Below are 13,605 nucleotides of genomic sequence, written 5' to 3'. Positions count from 1 at the left end.
TGAAATCTGTGGAGCTGAACTAAGCTTAAAATATATGTGTGTGTGTGTGTGTGTGTGTGTGTGTGTGTATATATATATATATATATAGAGAGAGAGAGAGAGAGAAACAGAGAATATTGGACTTTAATATTTTTACTACTTTACAAGGAGACAGTATTTTTATTTGTTATTTTAATTTCTGTGTGGTAAAATGATAATGGAAGAATGTTCATTATGTTCAAATTTGAGGAAAATATCCCATCCTAGTATTTGGAATATGATGGCCTCTTGTGTGCCTGAGGTATCTGTGATTTTTGGCCTGCTGGATATCCATTTACTAATAAAAGTACTCCTGTTTTGCTTTATTAAGCCACTTTTCTCCAATTCTCATGTGATAGGGAGGAGTTGACTCTACCTCGTAACTCCAGGGCTGAGAGGATACCCAGCCTATAGAGTCACAGGGATTATTGTTTCTGGGATAAGCATGTGATATAAGCCTCCAGGTCTTCCCTCTGATGGGATTAGTAAGGTAGAAGGAAGTACAAATCACAACAATGTTGATTCTCTTTTTAATGGCATGGAAAAGCCTATCTGAGAATTAAGCCAATACAAAGGGTAGCAGAACGAAGAGATGGAACACAACCAACTCCTGATATCATACTTTGAAGCACATGTCTGAAACTGCTGCCACATCTGGATTTTTTAATTTATGTGAAACAATAAATTCCTTTCTTTGCATAAACCTAGTTTGGGATGGTGTTCTGTTACTTATAACAGAAAGAGTCTGACTAACATGTGGTGCTCACTCTATACCCCTCTCTTGTGAATCATGTTGGATCATGTAGCTGGGCATAAATGGAGAGTCAAAGTAGAATAGGGAGGGAATGTAATCTAGTATTAAATGTGTTTTAATGGTTGATGTCTGTTCTGACCTATTTCAGAGACTTAGTGGGCAAAAACTTAATTTTCTACTTCACTGGGCTTAAGGGACTACAAAAATAGATTCTCTCCTAAGAGAGACACCAGTTCCCTGGCTGAACCTTAAATTACCTATCACTGGATATAGATTAAAATAGAATAAGAAATGAGCGGGCACAAGGGAGAGAAGAAAATGTTAGGCTGCCTTCAAGCCATGCTTCCCTCTGCCAATACCATTATTAGCCCTTCCAAGGAAGCAAGAGGTACCAGTTTTGACTAGTCAGTGTGTAGAGCAGCTAACAAGGCCACACTGACTTGTGGGTGGAGTTACTGTTCAATAAAACTGTGCACATCTATGCTGGCTTCTTATCTCTCTTTCACTTCTTGGATCCATGCAGTTGGATGGGTCAAGTAAGTGAAAGGTTTCCTTGGGACATGGTACTTTCTTCTGCTCTGCTTCTCTTTCTTTGTCCCTCTCCTCCTCATTCTTTCTCAGGCATGCATTAATGTGCTGTTCTCAAGACTTTACATTCATGGAATTAGATGTCTCTTTTTGGAGCATTTAGACTGTGTACTTTAGCTCAGACTTTACAAGAGTTCTGAACATAAGGGTCAGGAACTTGCACAGCATTGAATACTGAGGTACTTTGTATCACATTTTGCTGTTGTTATTTATGTGAATAAGAAATAGTGTGTTTATACAATAAGAATGAGGTAAATAAACATTTTTTTTCTTTTTACATTATCTTCCAGGAAGCTACAATCCAAATATATGGTTTAACTTTTATATATGTGAATAATTCTTTGGCTTCATAATCTATATTCACAAGATTGTACTCAAGGGATCACTGGGCTGTGTTTTCTTTTTTTTTGAGACGGAGTCTCGCTCTGTCGCCCAGGCTGGAGTGCAGTGGCGCAATCTTGGCTCACTGCAAGCTCCGCCTCCCGGGTTCACGCCATTCTCCTGCCTCAGCCTCTCTGAGTAGCTGGGACTACAGGTGCCCACCACCACGCCCGGCTAATTTTTTGTATTTTTAGTAGAGACGGGGTTTCACCGTGGTCTCGATCTCTTGACCTCGTGATCTGCCCACCTCGGCCTCTCAAAGTGCTGAGATTACAGGTGTGAGTCACTGCACCCAGCCCTAACTGAGCTTTTAAATAACAATATTTTGAATTATTTTCCTAGGGTTTTATAAATTTCTCTTTGATTTGAATCTGCTGCTGGTGAATTGTGTTCCCTTGGAGGTATCTTTCCCTGACTTTCCATGTTTCTCATATCCTTATGTTGATATCTGTGCATCTGGTGTAACAGTCACTTCTTCCAATTTTTTGAATTTGCCTTCCTAGGGGAAGAATTTCCCTAAGATACATTCATGGTGTTGGTTGGATAGGGTACTATGGCTTTGATTCTGGGTGTGTGCAGTAATGGAGTAACCATATGAGTTATTTGGCTATAAATAGCATCAGTAATTTCTGTGATTTCCTCAGTGGCCTAGGGTGCAGTTGTTAGTGGAGATTGTGGTGAAGTTTTTCTGCAGACAGGAATGTCAGGTGGGCCTGACAGTGGGGCCCCAGTGGTGACAGTGGCAGACTGACCATGCCTCTCTCTGGGCGCCAGGGCAGCATAAGCCAGAACCATTGTTAGCAGGTCCATGTGGGTCAATTCTTGGGCCTCCATACAGTTTGCTTAGGTGCTGGCAGTGACAGCAGTGGGCTGACAGGCGAGTGGGTCTTTGGGTCGGTCCCTGGGCAGCAGATGTGGCATGGAAAATGAAAGTAGCAGTGGTGGAACAACATTTTTACTCCCAAATGATCTATGCTAATGTTGGTGGTGGCCGCAATAGGCTGGGCAGGCCAGTCCTCAGGCCCACAGGTAGTATGTGCAGGTGAGTGCCAGCTCTGGTGAGAGTAGCAGGTTGAGTGGGCTTGCCGTCAGATTCCCAGGAGGAATGCTCAGTTGCTAGTGGTGGTGGAGGGGGCTGAGCCATCCCCACCCAGGCTCTCAGATGGTGTGGTTGGGCACTGGATGTTGGGAGGAGCCATGCTGGGTGTGCCTGTCCTCAGGCATCCCTAGTGGTGTGTCTGGGCACTGGCTGTGGTAGGCAAAGGTTCCTAGGCCTTTGGTAGAATGCTTGTGTGGGGTAGCACCAGCTGTGCTGTGGACTTTCTCCTGGTGAAGGCAAGGTTGCTTTCAGTCATATCAGCCATAAACAGTTAACTGGGGAGCATCTGCATTGGTTCCAGTTGGTGGCTGTCGGCAGGGTAGCTTGTCCACAAGAGACTTGCAAATATAAAGTGACTTCATTCCTGAAGATGGTGGGATTGCTGCCAATGGCTCACACTTTGGACTGGCACTAGCAGCCAGCTGTGGAACCTGGTTGCAAGTGGGGGATGTCAGTAGGGCTCCAGGGATAAGAAGATAAAGGGGTGTTGAGCCTTAAGACAAGATGCAGTCTGTTGGTGGCTGGACTCTCAAAATGGTGCCTTTCTGTAGCCTCTTAGGACTTGAGGAGTGTGTAGGACTCAGTGTGAGTTCTTTTCTGGAACAATGCTCTTGCAAGATCTCCAGGTAGCTCCCTATATTAGTTTCAGGGCCTGTGTGGATGAAGGGGCTCTCCCAGGGCTAGGATTACAACAGTCTGCAGTGGGAATGTGGACCACTAGGAGTTACTCACTTACCCTTTCCTCACATTAGGCAGTCTCCCTGAGATTCTAGCCAGTTCTAGCCGAGCAGGGTGACTCACTTCTCTCTCCTTCCTTGTGTTACGTGTTTCCTGTCACTTCTCTGTTGAATGCCTGTGTTTTCTCTTAGGGAATCTATTTGAAGTGTGAATATCTATTCACTCTTTTGCTTCCTTTTCATAGAGGAGGCAAGTATCAGATGGCTCTAGTCAGCCATCTTGAAGCCCCTCCTTCCATCATTAAATTATCTTACCTTTAAAACTGAAATTTAAGAGATCCACTTCCAAGATGATAGTGTGATGACCTCTCAGGATGCATTCCCCAGTGAAACATGAAAAGCTGATGAAAACTATTGAAAAGAGGAAAAGAAAACAACCAACCACCTAAAATCTCTGGGAATAGTTCTACAAGTATATAGCAAAGGAAGAAACATTTATTCAATAAAATATACTACAACAGAATAAGATATGAATATGTGGCATTTGAATCACAATCCATTTCCTCTCTCTTGCCCACTCCAGCTCAGTTTGACAGAATTTTTATTTAGGATGCATGAGGCCAATAGATAAAGCTTCTTCTTCCCTCAGCTCTCAATAAAAGCTCACCTTATTGTACCATGAGAGAAAGCTTCCTGCACTTCTCATTTCCTCCAACTACAAGATGAAGTGAAATTCCTGGTGAGTATGGCTGGGAGTTCAGGGACTATCTGCTTTCATCCCACTCCTATTTGTAGAATGGCAACTGTATCCCACAGAGGGAAAGCTGGGAATACTTGAACCGAGATTGCTCTAATCTCAACTTGCTCATAGGAAAGAGGTTCCATGATAAGAGGCAAACCGAGAAGAGTAGAGGCTACTGTGGTACGCTGTGCGCAGAATAGTGGCTCAGAAAGTTTTTCCACAGGGAGAGGCAGTGACCAAAAAAAAAAAGAGAGCTCTCGTGCTCTCCCCAAATAACTGATTTTATTTGAAACAGAGTATGGGGAAGTTTAAGGATGAGGGTATACCTATAAATAGTAGCTCTTTTTCTTTTTTTTTTTTTTTTTTTGAGACGGAGTCTCGCTCTGTCGCCCAGGCTGGAGTGCAGTGGCGCAATCTCGGCTCACTGCAAGCTCCGCCTCCCGGGTTCACGCCAATCTCCTGCCTCAGCCTCTCTGAGTAGCTGGGACTACAGGCGCCCGCCACCACGCCTGGCTAATTTTTTGTATTTTTTTAGTAGAGACGGGGTTTCACCGTGGTCTCGATCTCCTGACCTCGTGATCCGCCCGCCTCGGCCTCCCAAAGTGCTGGGATTACAAGCGTGAGCCACTGCGCCCGGCCAATAGTAGCTCCTCTTAATTGACAGCAACACTATAAACCATAGGCCAGCTAGTTCAACAAAGAAAACCAGGAAAAGGGACACCTAAGAAGAGCTCTGCTAGGGTTTTTGGAAAAAACTCAAAGACAGGCTTCAAAATAATCCTGCATAAGACACCAGATTTAATCAGATCAGACTGCTGAGCAATTTGTGTTTCAGGACATTGTCAAAACCAGTAGAGCTGGTAATTAGGGAAGCATTATGGGTAGGGTCTAATACCAAATGAAGCAGCCACCTTACCAGAGATACCATGGAAAGGGTCAAAGAGAGCCCTGCTAAATAACTGCTATAACTGTGTTCCCTGAGTGACACAGGGGAAAAGCAGCCATCTTCAAGCCGAGAAGAGAGGCATCAGCCTCAGAAGAAACTAAACTTGCCAACACTTTGGTTTTGGACTTCTAGCCTCCAAAGTTTAAGAAAATAAGTTTCAGTTGTTTCAGCTATCTAGCTTGTGACACTTTATTATGGGAGACCTTACAAACTAATATAAGTAGTCACAAAATACTTTTTATACTCATGAAGAAATAAAAAAAATTTATTTATTATTATTATTATTTAGGACAAAGCCTCACTCTGTCACCGAGGTTGGAGTGCAGTGGCGCAATCTCAGCTCGCTGCAATCTCCACCTCCTGGGTTCAAGCGATTCTCCTGCCTCAGCCTCCTGAGTAGCTGGGACTGCAGGCATGCATCACCATGCCCAGCTAATTTCTTTTTCTTTTATTTTACTTTAAGTCCTGGTGTACATGTGCAGAACATGCAGGTTTGTTACATAGGTATACATGTGCCATGGTGGTTTGCTACCCAGCTGATTTTTTGTATTTTTAGTAGAGATGGGGTTTCACCATGTTGGCCAGGCTGGTCTCGAACTCCTGACCACAAGTGATCTGCCCACCTCGGCCTCCCAAAATGCTGGGATTACAAGTGTGAGCCACTGTGCCTGGCCAAAAAATTACATTTAAAAAGAAACAACCAATGTATTAATAGACAGATATGAGCTACAAAGAGAAATACTAGAAATGAAGAAGTAGTCATTGAAATTAAAAAATCTACTAGATGAGCTTTCTAGACTGGACAGAGTCATAGAGAGAATTAATGATGTTGGATACTTGTTTTGAATAATTCACTCAGAATATATCACAGCAATGGAACAGAATAGAGAGCCTAGAAATAACGCTGCACACCTACAACCATCTGATCTTTCACAAAGCTGACAAAAACAAGCAATGGGGAAAGGACTTCCTATGCAGTAAATGGTGCTGGCATAACTGGCTAGCCATATGCAGAAGACTGAAACTGGACCACTTCTTTACACCATACACAAAAATCAACTCAAGATGGATTAAAGACTTAAATTTAAAACTTAAAAGCATAAAAACCCTTGAAGGTCACCTAAAAAATATCATTCTGGACAGAGGACCTAGCAATGATTTCATGATAAAGATGCCAAAAGTACTTGCAACAAAAATAAAAATAAAAAAAGGGACCTAATTAAACTAAAGAGCTTCTGCATAGCAAAAGAAACTATCAACAGAATAAAAATACAATGCACAGAATGAGAAAAAATATTTGCAAACTATGCATCTGACTAAGGTCTAACTATCCCAAATCTATAAGGAAACTAAACAGATTTACAAGCGAAAAACAAACAACCACATTAAAAAATGGACAAAAACATGAACAGACATTTTTCAAAAGAAGACATACACGCGGCTAATAAGTACATGAAAAAATGCTCAACATTACTAACCATTACAGAAACGCAAATCAAGGGCGGGTGCGGTGGCTCCTGCCTGTAATCCCAGCACTTTGGGAGGCCCAGGCGGGTGGATCACGAGGTCAAGAGATGGAGACCATCCTGATTAACACGGTGAAACCCCGTCTCTACTAAAAATACAAAAAATTAGCCGGGCGTGGCGTGGTGAGCGCCTGTATGAGCATGTGCATGAACATGAATTTTTTGTTTGTTTTTTTTTTTTTGAGATGAAGTCTCTCTCTGTCACCCAGGCTGGAGTGCAGTGGCCTGATCACTGCAACCTCTGCCTCCCAGGTTCAAGCAATTATCCTGCCTCAGCCTCCCGAGAGTAGCTGGGACTACAGGTGCATGCCACCAGGCCCAGCTAATTTTTTTTTTTTTTTTTTGTATTTTAGTAGAGACAGGGTTTCACCGTATTGCCCAGGCTGGTCTCGAATTCCTAAGCTCAGGCAATCTGCCCACCTCAGCCCCCTAAAGTGCTGAGATTATAAGCGTGAGCCACTGCCCCCAGCCCATGCATGTGAATTTATCGTAGAATAATTTATATTCCTTTGGGTATATACCCAGTACTCGGGAGGCTGAGGCAGGAGAATGGTGTGAACTCAGGAGGCGGAGCTTGCAGTGAGCCGAGATGGCACCACTGCACTCCATCCAGCCTGGGTGACAGAGCGAGACTCCGTCTCAAAAAAAAAAAATGCAAATCAAAACCACAATGATATACTATCTCACACCAGTCAAAATGGCTATTATTAAAAAGCAAAAAAATAAAAATAAAAATAAGAGATGCTGCCGAGGTTGTGGAGAAAAGGGAAGGCTTATACACTGTGGGGATGTAAATTAGTTCAGCCATTGTGGAAAGCAGTTTGGTGATTTCTCGAAGAACTTAGAACAGAATTACCATTTAACCCAGAAATTCTATTACTGGGTATATACCCAAAGGAATATAAATTCTTCTACGATAAATTCACATGCATGGGCTGGGGGCAGTGGCTCACGCTTATAATCTCAGCACTTTAGGGGGCTGAGGTGGGCAGATTGCCTGAGTTTAGGAATTCGAGACCAGCCTGGGCAATACGGTGAAACCCTGTCTCTACTAAAATACAAAAAAAAATAAAATAAAATTAGCTGGGCATGGTGGCATGCACCTGTAGTCCCAGCTACTCTCGGGAGGCTGAGGCAGGATAATTGCTTGAACCTGGGAGGCAGAGGTTGCAGTGATCAGGCCACTGCACTCCAGCCTGGGTGACAGAGCGAGACTTCATCTCAAAAAAAAAAAACAAACAAAAAATTCATATTCATGCACATGCTCATCACAACACTATCCACAATAACAAAAACATGGACTCAACCTAAATTCCCATCAATAGTAGACTGGACGAGAAAATGTGGTACATATACCCCATAGGATACTATGCAAAAAGAATGAGATCATTTCCTTTGCACCAACATGGATGGAGCTGGAGGCCATTATTCAAAGCAAACGAACACAAGAGCACAAAACCAAATACCACATGTTCTTACTTATAAGTGGGCACTCAACATTGAGTACATATGGACACAAAGAAGGGAACAACAGACCCTGGGGCCTACTTGAGGGTTGAGGGTGGGACAAGGGTGAAGATCAAAAACTGCTTATCCAGTACAATGCTTATTAGCTGGGTGATGAAATAATCTGTACACCAAACCCCTGTGACATCCCGTTTACCCATATAACAAACTGTACATGTACTCCTAAACCTAAAATAAAAGTTAAAAAAAAGGAAAAGACAACCTACAAAATAGAAGAAACTGTTTGCAAATCATATATCTGATGTGTCTAAATTCCAGAATACAGAAATCATACATCTGATATGTGTTTAAATTCCAGAATACTACAACTCTACAACAAAAAGGCAAACAATCCAATTAAAAACAAGCAGGGTTGAACAGACATTTCTCCAAAGAAGGTACATAAATGTCCAATAATCCCATGAAAGATGCCCAACATCATTAGTTACTAGAAAAATGCAAATCAAAACCGAAATGTGAACCATTTTACACCTCCATGAATACCAGTATTCATTGCAGTACTTCACAATAGCCCAAAGGCACAAGCAACCCAAATGGCCATCGACAGATGAATGGATAAATCAAATGTGGCGTGTATGTGGAATGAAATGTAATTAGCCATAAAGAGCAATGAAGTTCTACAGGCTACAACATAGATAAACTTTGATAACATTTTTCTAAGCAAAATAAGCCAGACACAAAAGGACAAATATTCTGTGATTCCATGTATGAAATATCTAAAATGGTCAAATTCATAGAGAGAGAAAATAAGTAAGAAGTGACCAGGGGCTGGGGATAGGTATAATGGGGAGTTATTTCTTAATGGGTAGAGTTTCTGCTTGGAGTGATAAATAAGTTTTGAAAATAGATAGAAGTAATGATTGCACAGCATTGTGAATACAATAACGTCACTGAATTGTGTATCTAAAACTTGCTAAAATGGCAAATTTTATTTCATGTATATTTTACCATAGTAAAAAAGATAGTTTAAAAATGTGGAACTAAAGTTCAAGACAGCAGTAATGAGGAAGGCGGAGGAGAGAGTACACGGAAGAGTGAGAATGTTTTGCTCCTTATTCAGGGAGGATAGGGATATTAAACAAATTTTGGCATTGCCGGAAAATATTTATATAAGAATGTCTGTTCAAATTTTACAGTTAATTACTAAAAGAACATAAATATATTTTCTAGTTTCAAAATGAGCAGAAGAGAAAGAAGAACAGAAAACAACATTTAAAAAAATCTCTGGCTGTAATCCCGGTGCTTTGGGAGGCTGAGGCAGGCAGATCATGAGGTCAATAGACTGAGACTATCCTGGCCAACACAGTGAAATCTCATCTCTACTAAAAATACAAAAATTAGCTGGGTGTGGTGATGTGCACCTGTAGTCCCAGCTACTCAGGAGGCTGAGGCAGGAGAATTGCTTGAACTTGGCAGGTGGAGGTTTCAGTGAGCTGAGATTGCACCACTGCACTCCAACCTGGCGACAGAGCGAGACTCTTTGTTAAAAAAAAAAAAAAAAAAAAAAAGGAAAAAGAAAAAAAAAAGAATAAAATCTCTGGAGTTTACCAAAGGCTGATGACAGGAAAAGGAGACTATAAGTTAGCTGACTTAGGAAGTGAGACAGGCTCTTGTGAGGGCCACTTCTGATCTTCTGTACCTTACTGTGTGTAACAGAGGGCTGGACACCTGAAAACTATTTTGCCTAGAAATGTCTTCGCCAGCTGGCTTCTGTTAGACTCTCACAGTGAGAGGCATTGGCAAGTGATTGGAAGGTAGAAGGAAGTGAAAAGCTAAAATCCCTCTGCATTCGTCCGTTTTTTATGCTGCTGATAAAGACATACCCAAGACTGGGTAATTTATGAAGAAAAAGAGGTTAAATGGACTCACAGTTCCATGTAGCTGGAGAGACCTCACAATCACGGCGGAAGAGCAAGGGACATCTTACATGGTGGCAGGCAAGAAAGAATGAGAGCCAAGTGAAAGGGGAAACCCCTTATAAAATCATCAGATCTCCTGAGATGTATTCACTACCAGGAGAACAGTATGGGGGAAACTGCCCCCATGATTCAATTATCTCCAACTGGGTCCCTCCCACAACAGGTGGAAATTATGGGAGCTACAATTCAATCTGAGATTTGGGTGGGGACACAGCCAAACCATATCACTCACACCCTTTTAAAGTTTTTGGTTGGGGGGGGTTGCTAATACTGTGACTCCTTTAGCAGCAGTCACAAAAAGTGATGTGGAGCACTTGGTTCCTGCAGCGTGTTTCCACAGCAGCACAGGTTTTGTGGGTCATAGCAAAGCAGCAGTAGCAGCAGTCCTGGCAGCACAGTGTCCTGCCTCTATCTGTCCCAGCTGTCTCAGCTATCCATCTTCTGTGACATCTGCAGGTAGCTTTGGGCCCCAAGGTTCCCACACTATCAGGAAAATGGGCCAGAGATTTCTGCAAGGCAGCTTCAGCAGTGGTTCCACATAGGAGTAGCAGCAGTGGGGCTCCAGCAGCTCCAGGTGGGCAGGGACCATGGCTGTAGGTGACACTATATCCCTTCTGCTCCTCTAGCCTAGGATGGTGGTTGCTTCCTGCAGATACCAATCAAGGAAGTTTACTTTTCTCTTTTGGCTATTCCAGGCTTTCTGACCTTTTTGTAACTATACTCTGTATTAAATTTCCTCCAATTGAAATAGCAGTTGAAGTTTCTGTTACCTTAACTAAACAATGATACATGATGGAAGGGCAGTACTTCAGAAACCAAACTAGTTTTCCTTTTATCTTTGTTTCCAGACTGACTCATATGTAATATAATTTAGTATTATTTATTTTTGATATCATATATATAGAATACTTTCATTGATTTCATACATGATATAAAATGCAAAAAAGTTGCATGATAAAAGATATCTTAAATCAAAATAAGAATATAAATCAAGAAAGAAATATAAATTTGTATTTCATAGTTTGATATATTAAAGTACACTAAGTCTTCTTGGGAATTAATGGATGGTGTATAAGTAATAACATGACTTAAATCAAGATAAGAATCACGTGATAAGCCAGTACATTTTCTTTCTCCTGACAACTCTTTTTTTTGGCACATATAGAGAAAAAATTGTAATTTTACTTTAGAAAATCTCTTCTAATATTGTTTACTGGATTCCAAGTTACACATTGTAATATTTTCATGACTTGTCACAATGAACCCATTAATAGGTATGACATTTCCTGATTATGTTTGAACTGTGATAACATATTTCTCCAATGAGTTGCAAGGAATCAAGATGTGATTCATTAAGCATGCTTATGAGTTTTTCACATAATTACAAAGAGAAACCATCCACGTGAAAATAAAAACACAATTTTAGGCATAGGAGAAAAGCTTAACTTCTATGAATATTAGCTCCAGTGAAAGATGGAATACACCAAGAGAGAAATATGCTGGGTGGACACAGCATTATGGAAGAGAATGTGCCTCCCTAGTTTTGTGCATTTCTGTGCACTCTTGTAGCTAAGGTCCCCACACCCAGAAATAATAGATGATGGTATCAGAAAGGTCTTTAATCCAGAATTTTCCAAGTATGACTAAAAGATTTGTTGTGAAAGGTTGAGATTCTAATCAGAATGGGAACTGTATATCTTACTACACATTAAATTAGGCACTAATAAATATATATATACATACATAATTAGATTTTGAAATGGAATTTCTGTTTTTCGCTTCTTTATATGTGGCTCCTCCCCTTCTGGATCAGCGCAGATTGCCTTAAGTGGTGTAGCATAGCGGAGTGTAGGCTCTGGATGCAAGCTGCCTGGCTTCATTGCCTGGTTTCATCACTAACTGTGTGGTCCTGCATGAGTTACTTAATCTCTCTGTACCTCGGTATCCTCATTTGTTCAATGTTGTGAGTATAAAATGAATAATACATACAACTACTTAGCAAGATGTCTACATCAGTTGCAGACTATTTCCAAGCAGCACATTACCATATTAGGATTGTTATAGCTGAAATGCAAAGAGAACAAAAGAGTCAAAGTCAACCCCTCACCCTTTAAAATAGGCTCTTGACGTCCATTTCCGAGATTATATTACTAAAATATGGGCTTTCAGTAGCAAAGGACAAACACTTGAAAACAGTTTTCTAAATTCCAGATTTTTCCCTTTAAACATCAAGAACAAAAGTATAGAGAATTGAACATGACATTTTTACTATAAACTGTAAAATAGGAAGGATAGCTTCGGGACAATTTCCTGCCAAACAGGAATTAGATAAAAGCTTTCCTCAGCTAGAGGAAACATTGGAACAAGAAAGAAAGAAACACATTCAGGCTTAGAAGCTCACTCCCACATCTTTGATAATTTCAGGGAGAAGGGGCATGTTCTCTGTTCCCTTTCGGGAGGCAAAGCTTCATTATGCTCTCCAAATGGGATGCCAAAAATGTTTTATCCAAAAGTTTTGGATTTTTCAGGCAGAAAGAGGGCTTGAGATAGTGTCTTCCACTACATCTCAGAGTTATGAAAGACCTGGTGTAAAGAAAATCAAGAAATTGCTTCATGCCTTAATGGAACGTGGATTTGCAAAGAAGGTTGGTAAATCATAGGAGACCTAGGGTTGAGATGAGCAAATAAAACGTGTAGATATCAAGGCTATGCTACGGGTTTTGGGTACCAGCAAGGATACTTGTAGGTGTGCAAAGGCAAGATGGGACCACTTTATGTTAGATGTAGAAACAGAAAGAACTAAGCTGGCCAAAAAGACTCATGGGAAGAGTAATACAGTCCATTGGAACCTGAGGAGAGCCCTTGTAAAATACATTCCCGCGCGACCTCTGTCGTGATACTCTGCTAGCAATTTTTTACTCTCAAAAGCTTTCTCATGGAGGAGTAAGGCAAGAGGCAAGCATATAAGAAATGTGTGTATGTACTGTTGCTACAGAGTTTGATAAAGGACTTGTCTGAGTTTTGTATCTCTATTAACAAAATAATTACCTTGAGATCTTTTCCAATCAGATGTGGCTGAGTTACCTGGAGAAGGCTGCATTACATTTTTAAAAGAAGGCTCAGAGAATAAGTTGAATGCAGTAGGGAGAAATATGGAAAATTGCATATTTGCACATCTGACTCATAATGGATAATTTCAAACCTTCTATAAATAAAAGTTTTACAAACACTGCACAACACATACTTCTAAGCCCTCTACACTAAGACTTGTATATGTGAATGATAGAAAAGGAAAGGGGTCCTCTTCTGGGGTGCTTCTCCTCTTTCATATGCATTGTCTCTGCCCTGCAGTTTCTCTTCTGGTTTCCACAGTTTTTTTCCACAAGCTGTGTAAGGATGAAACAAAACTTCACTTCAAAAACATTCTA

Source organism: Symphalangus syndactylus, chromosome 4, assembly GCF_028878055.3.
Source record: "Symphalangus syndactylus isolate Jambi chromosome 4, NHGRI_mSymSyn1-v2.1_pri, whole genome shotgun sequence".
Lineage (NCBI taxonomy): Eukaryota > Metazoa > Chordata > Mammalia > Primates > Hylobatidae > Symphalangus > Symphalangus syndactylus.
The sequence above is the reverse complement of the archived record's forward strand: the minus strand, read 5'-3'. Positions refer to the sequence as shown.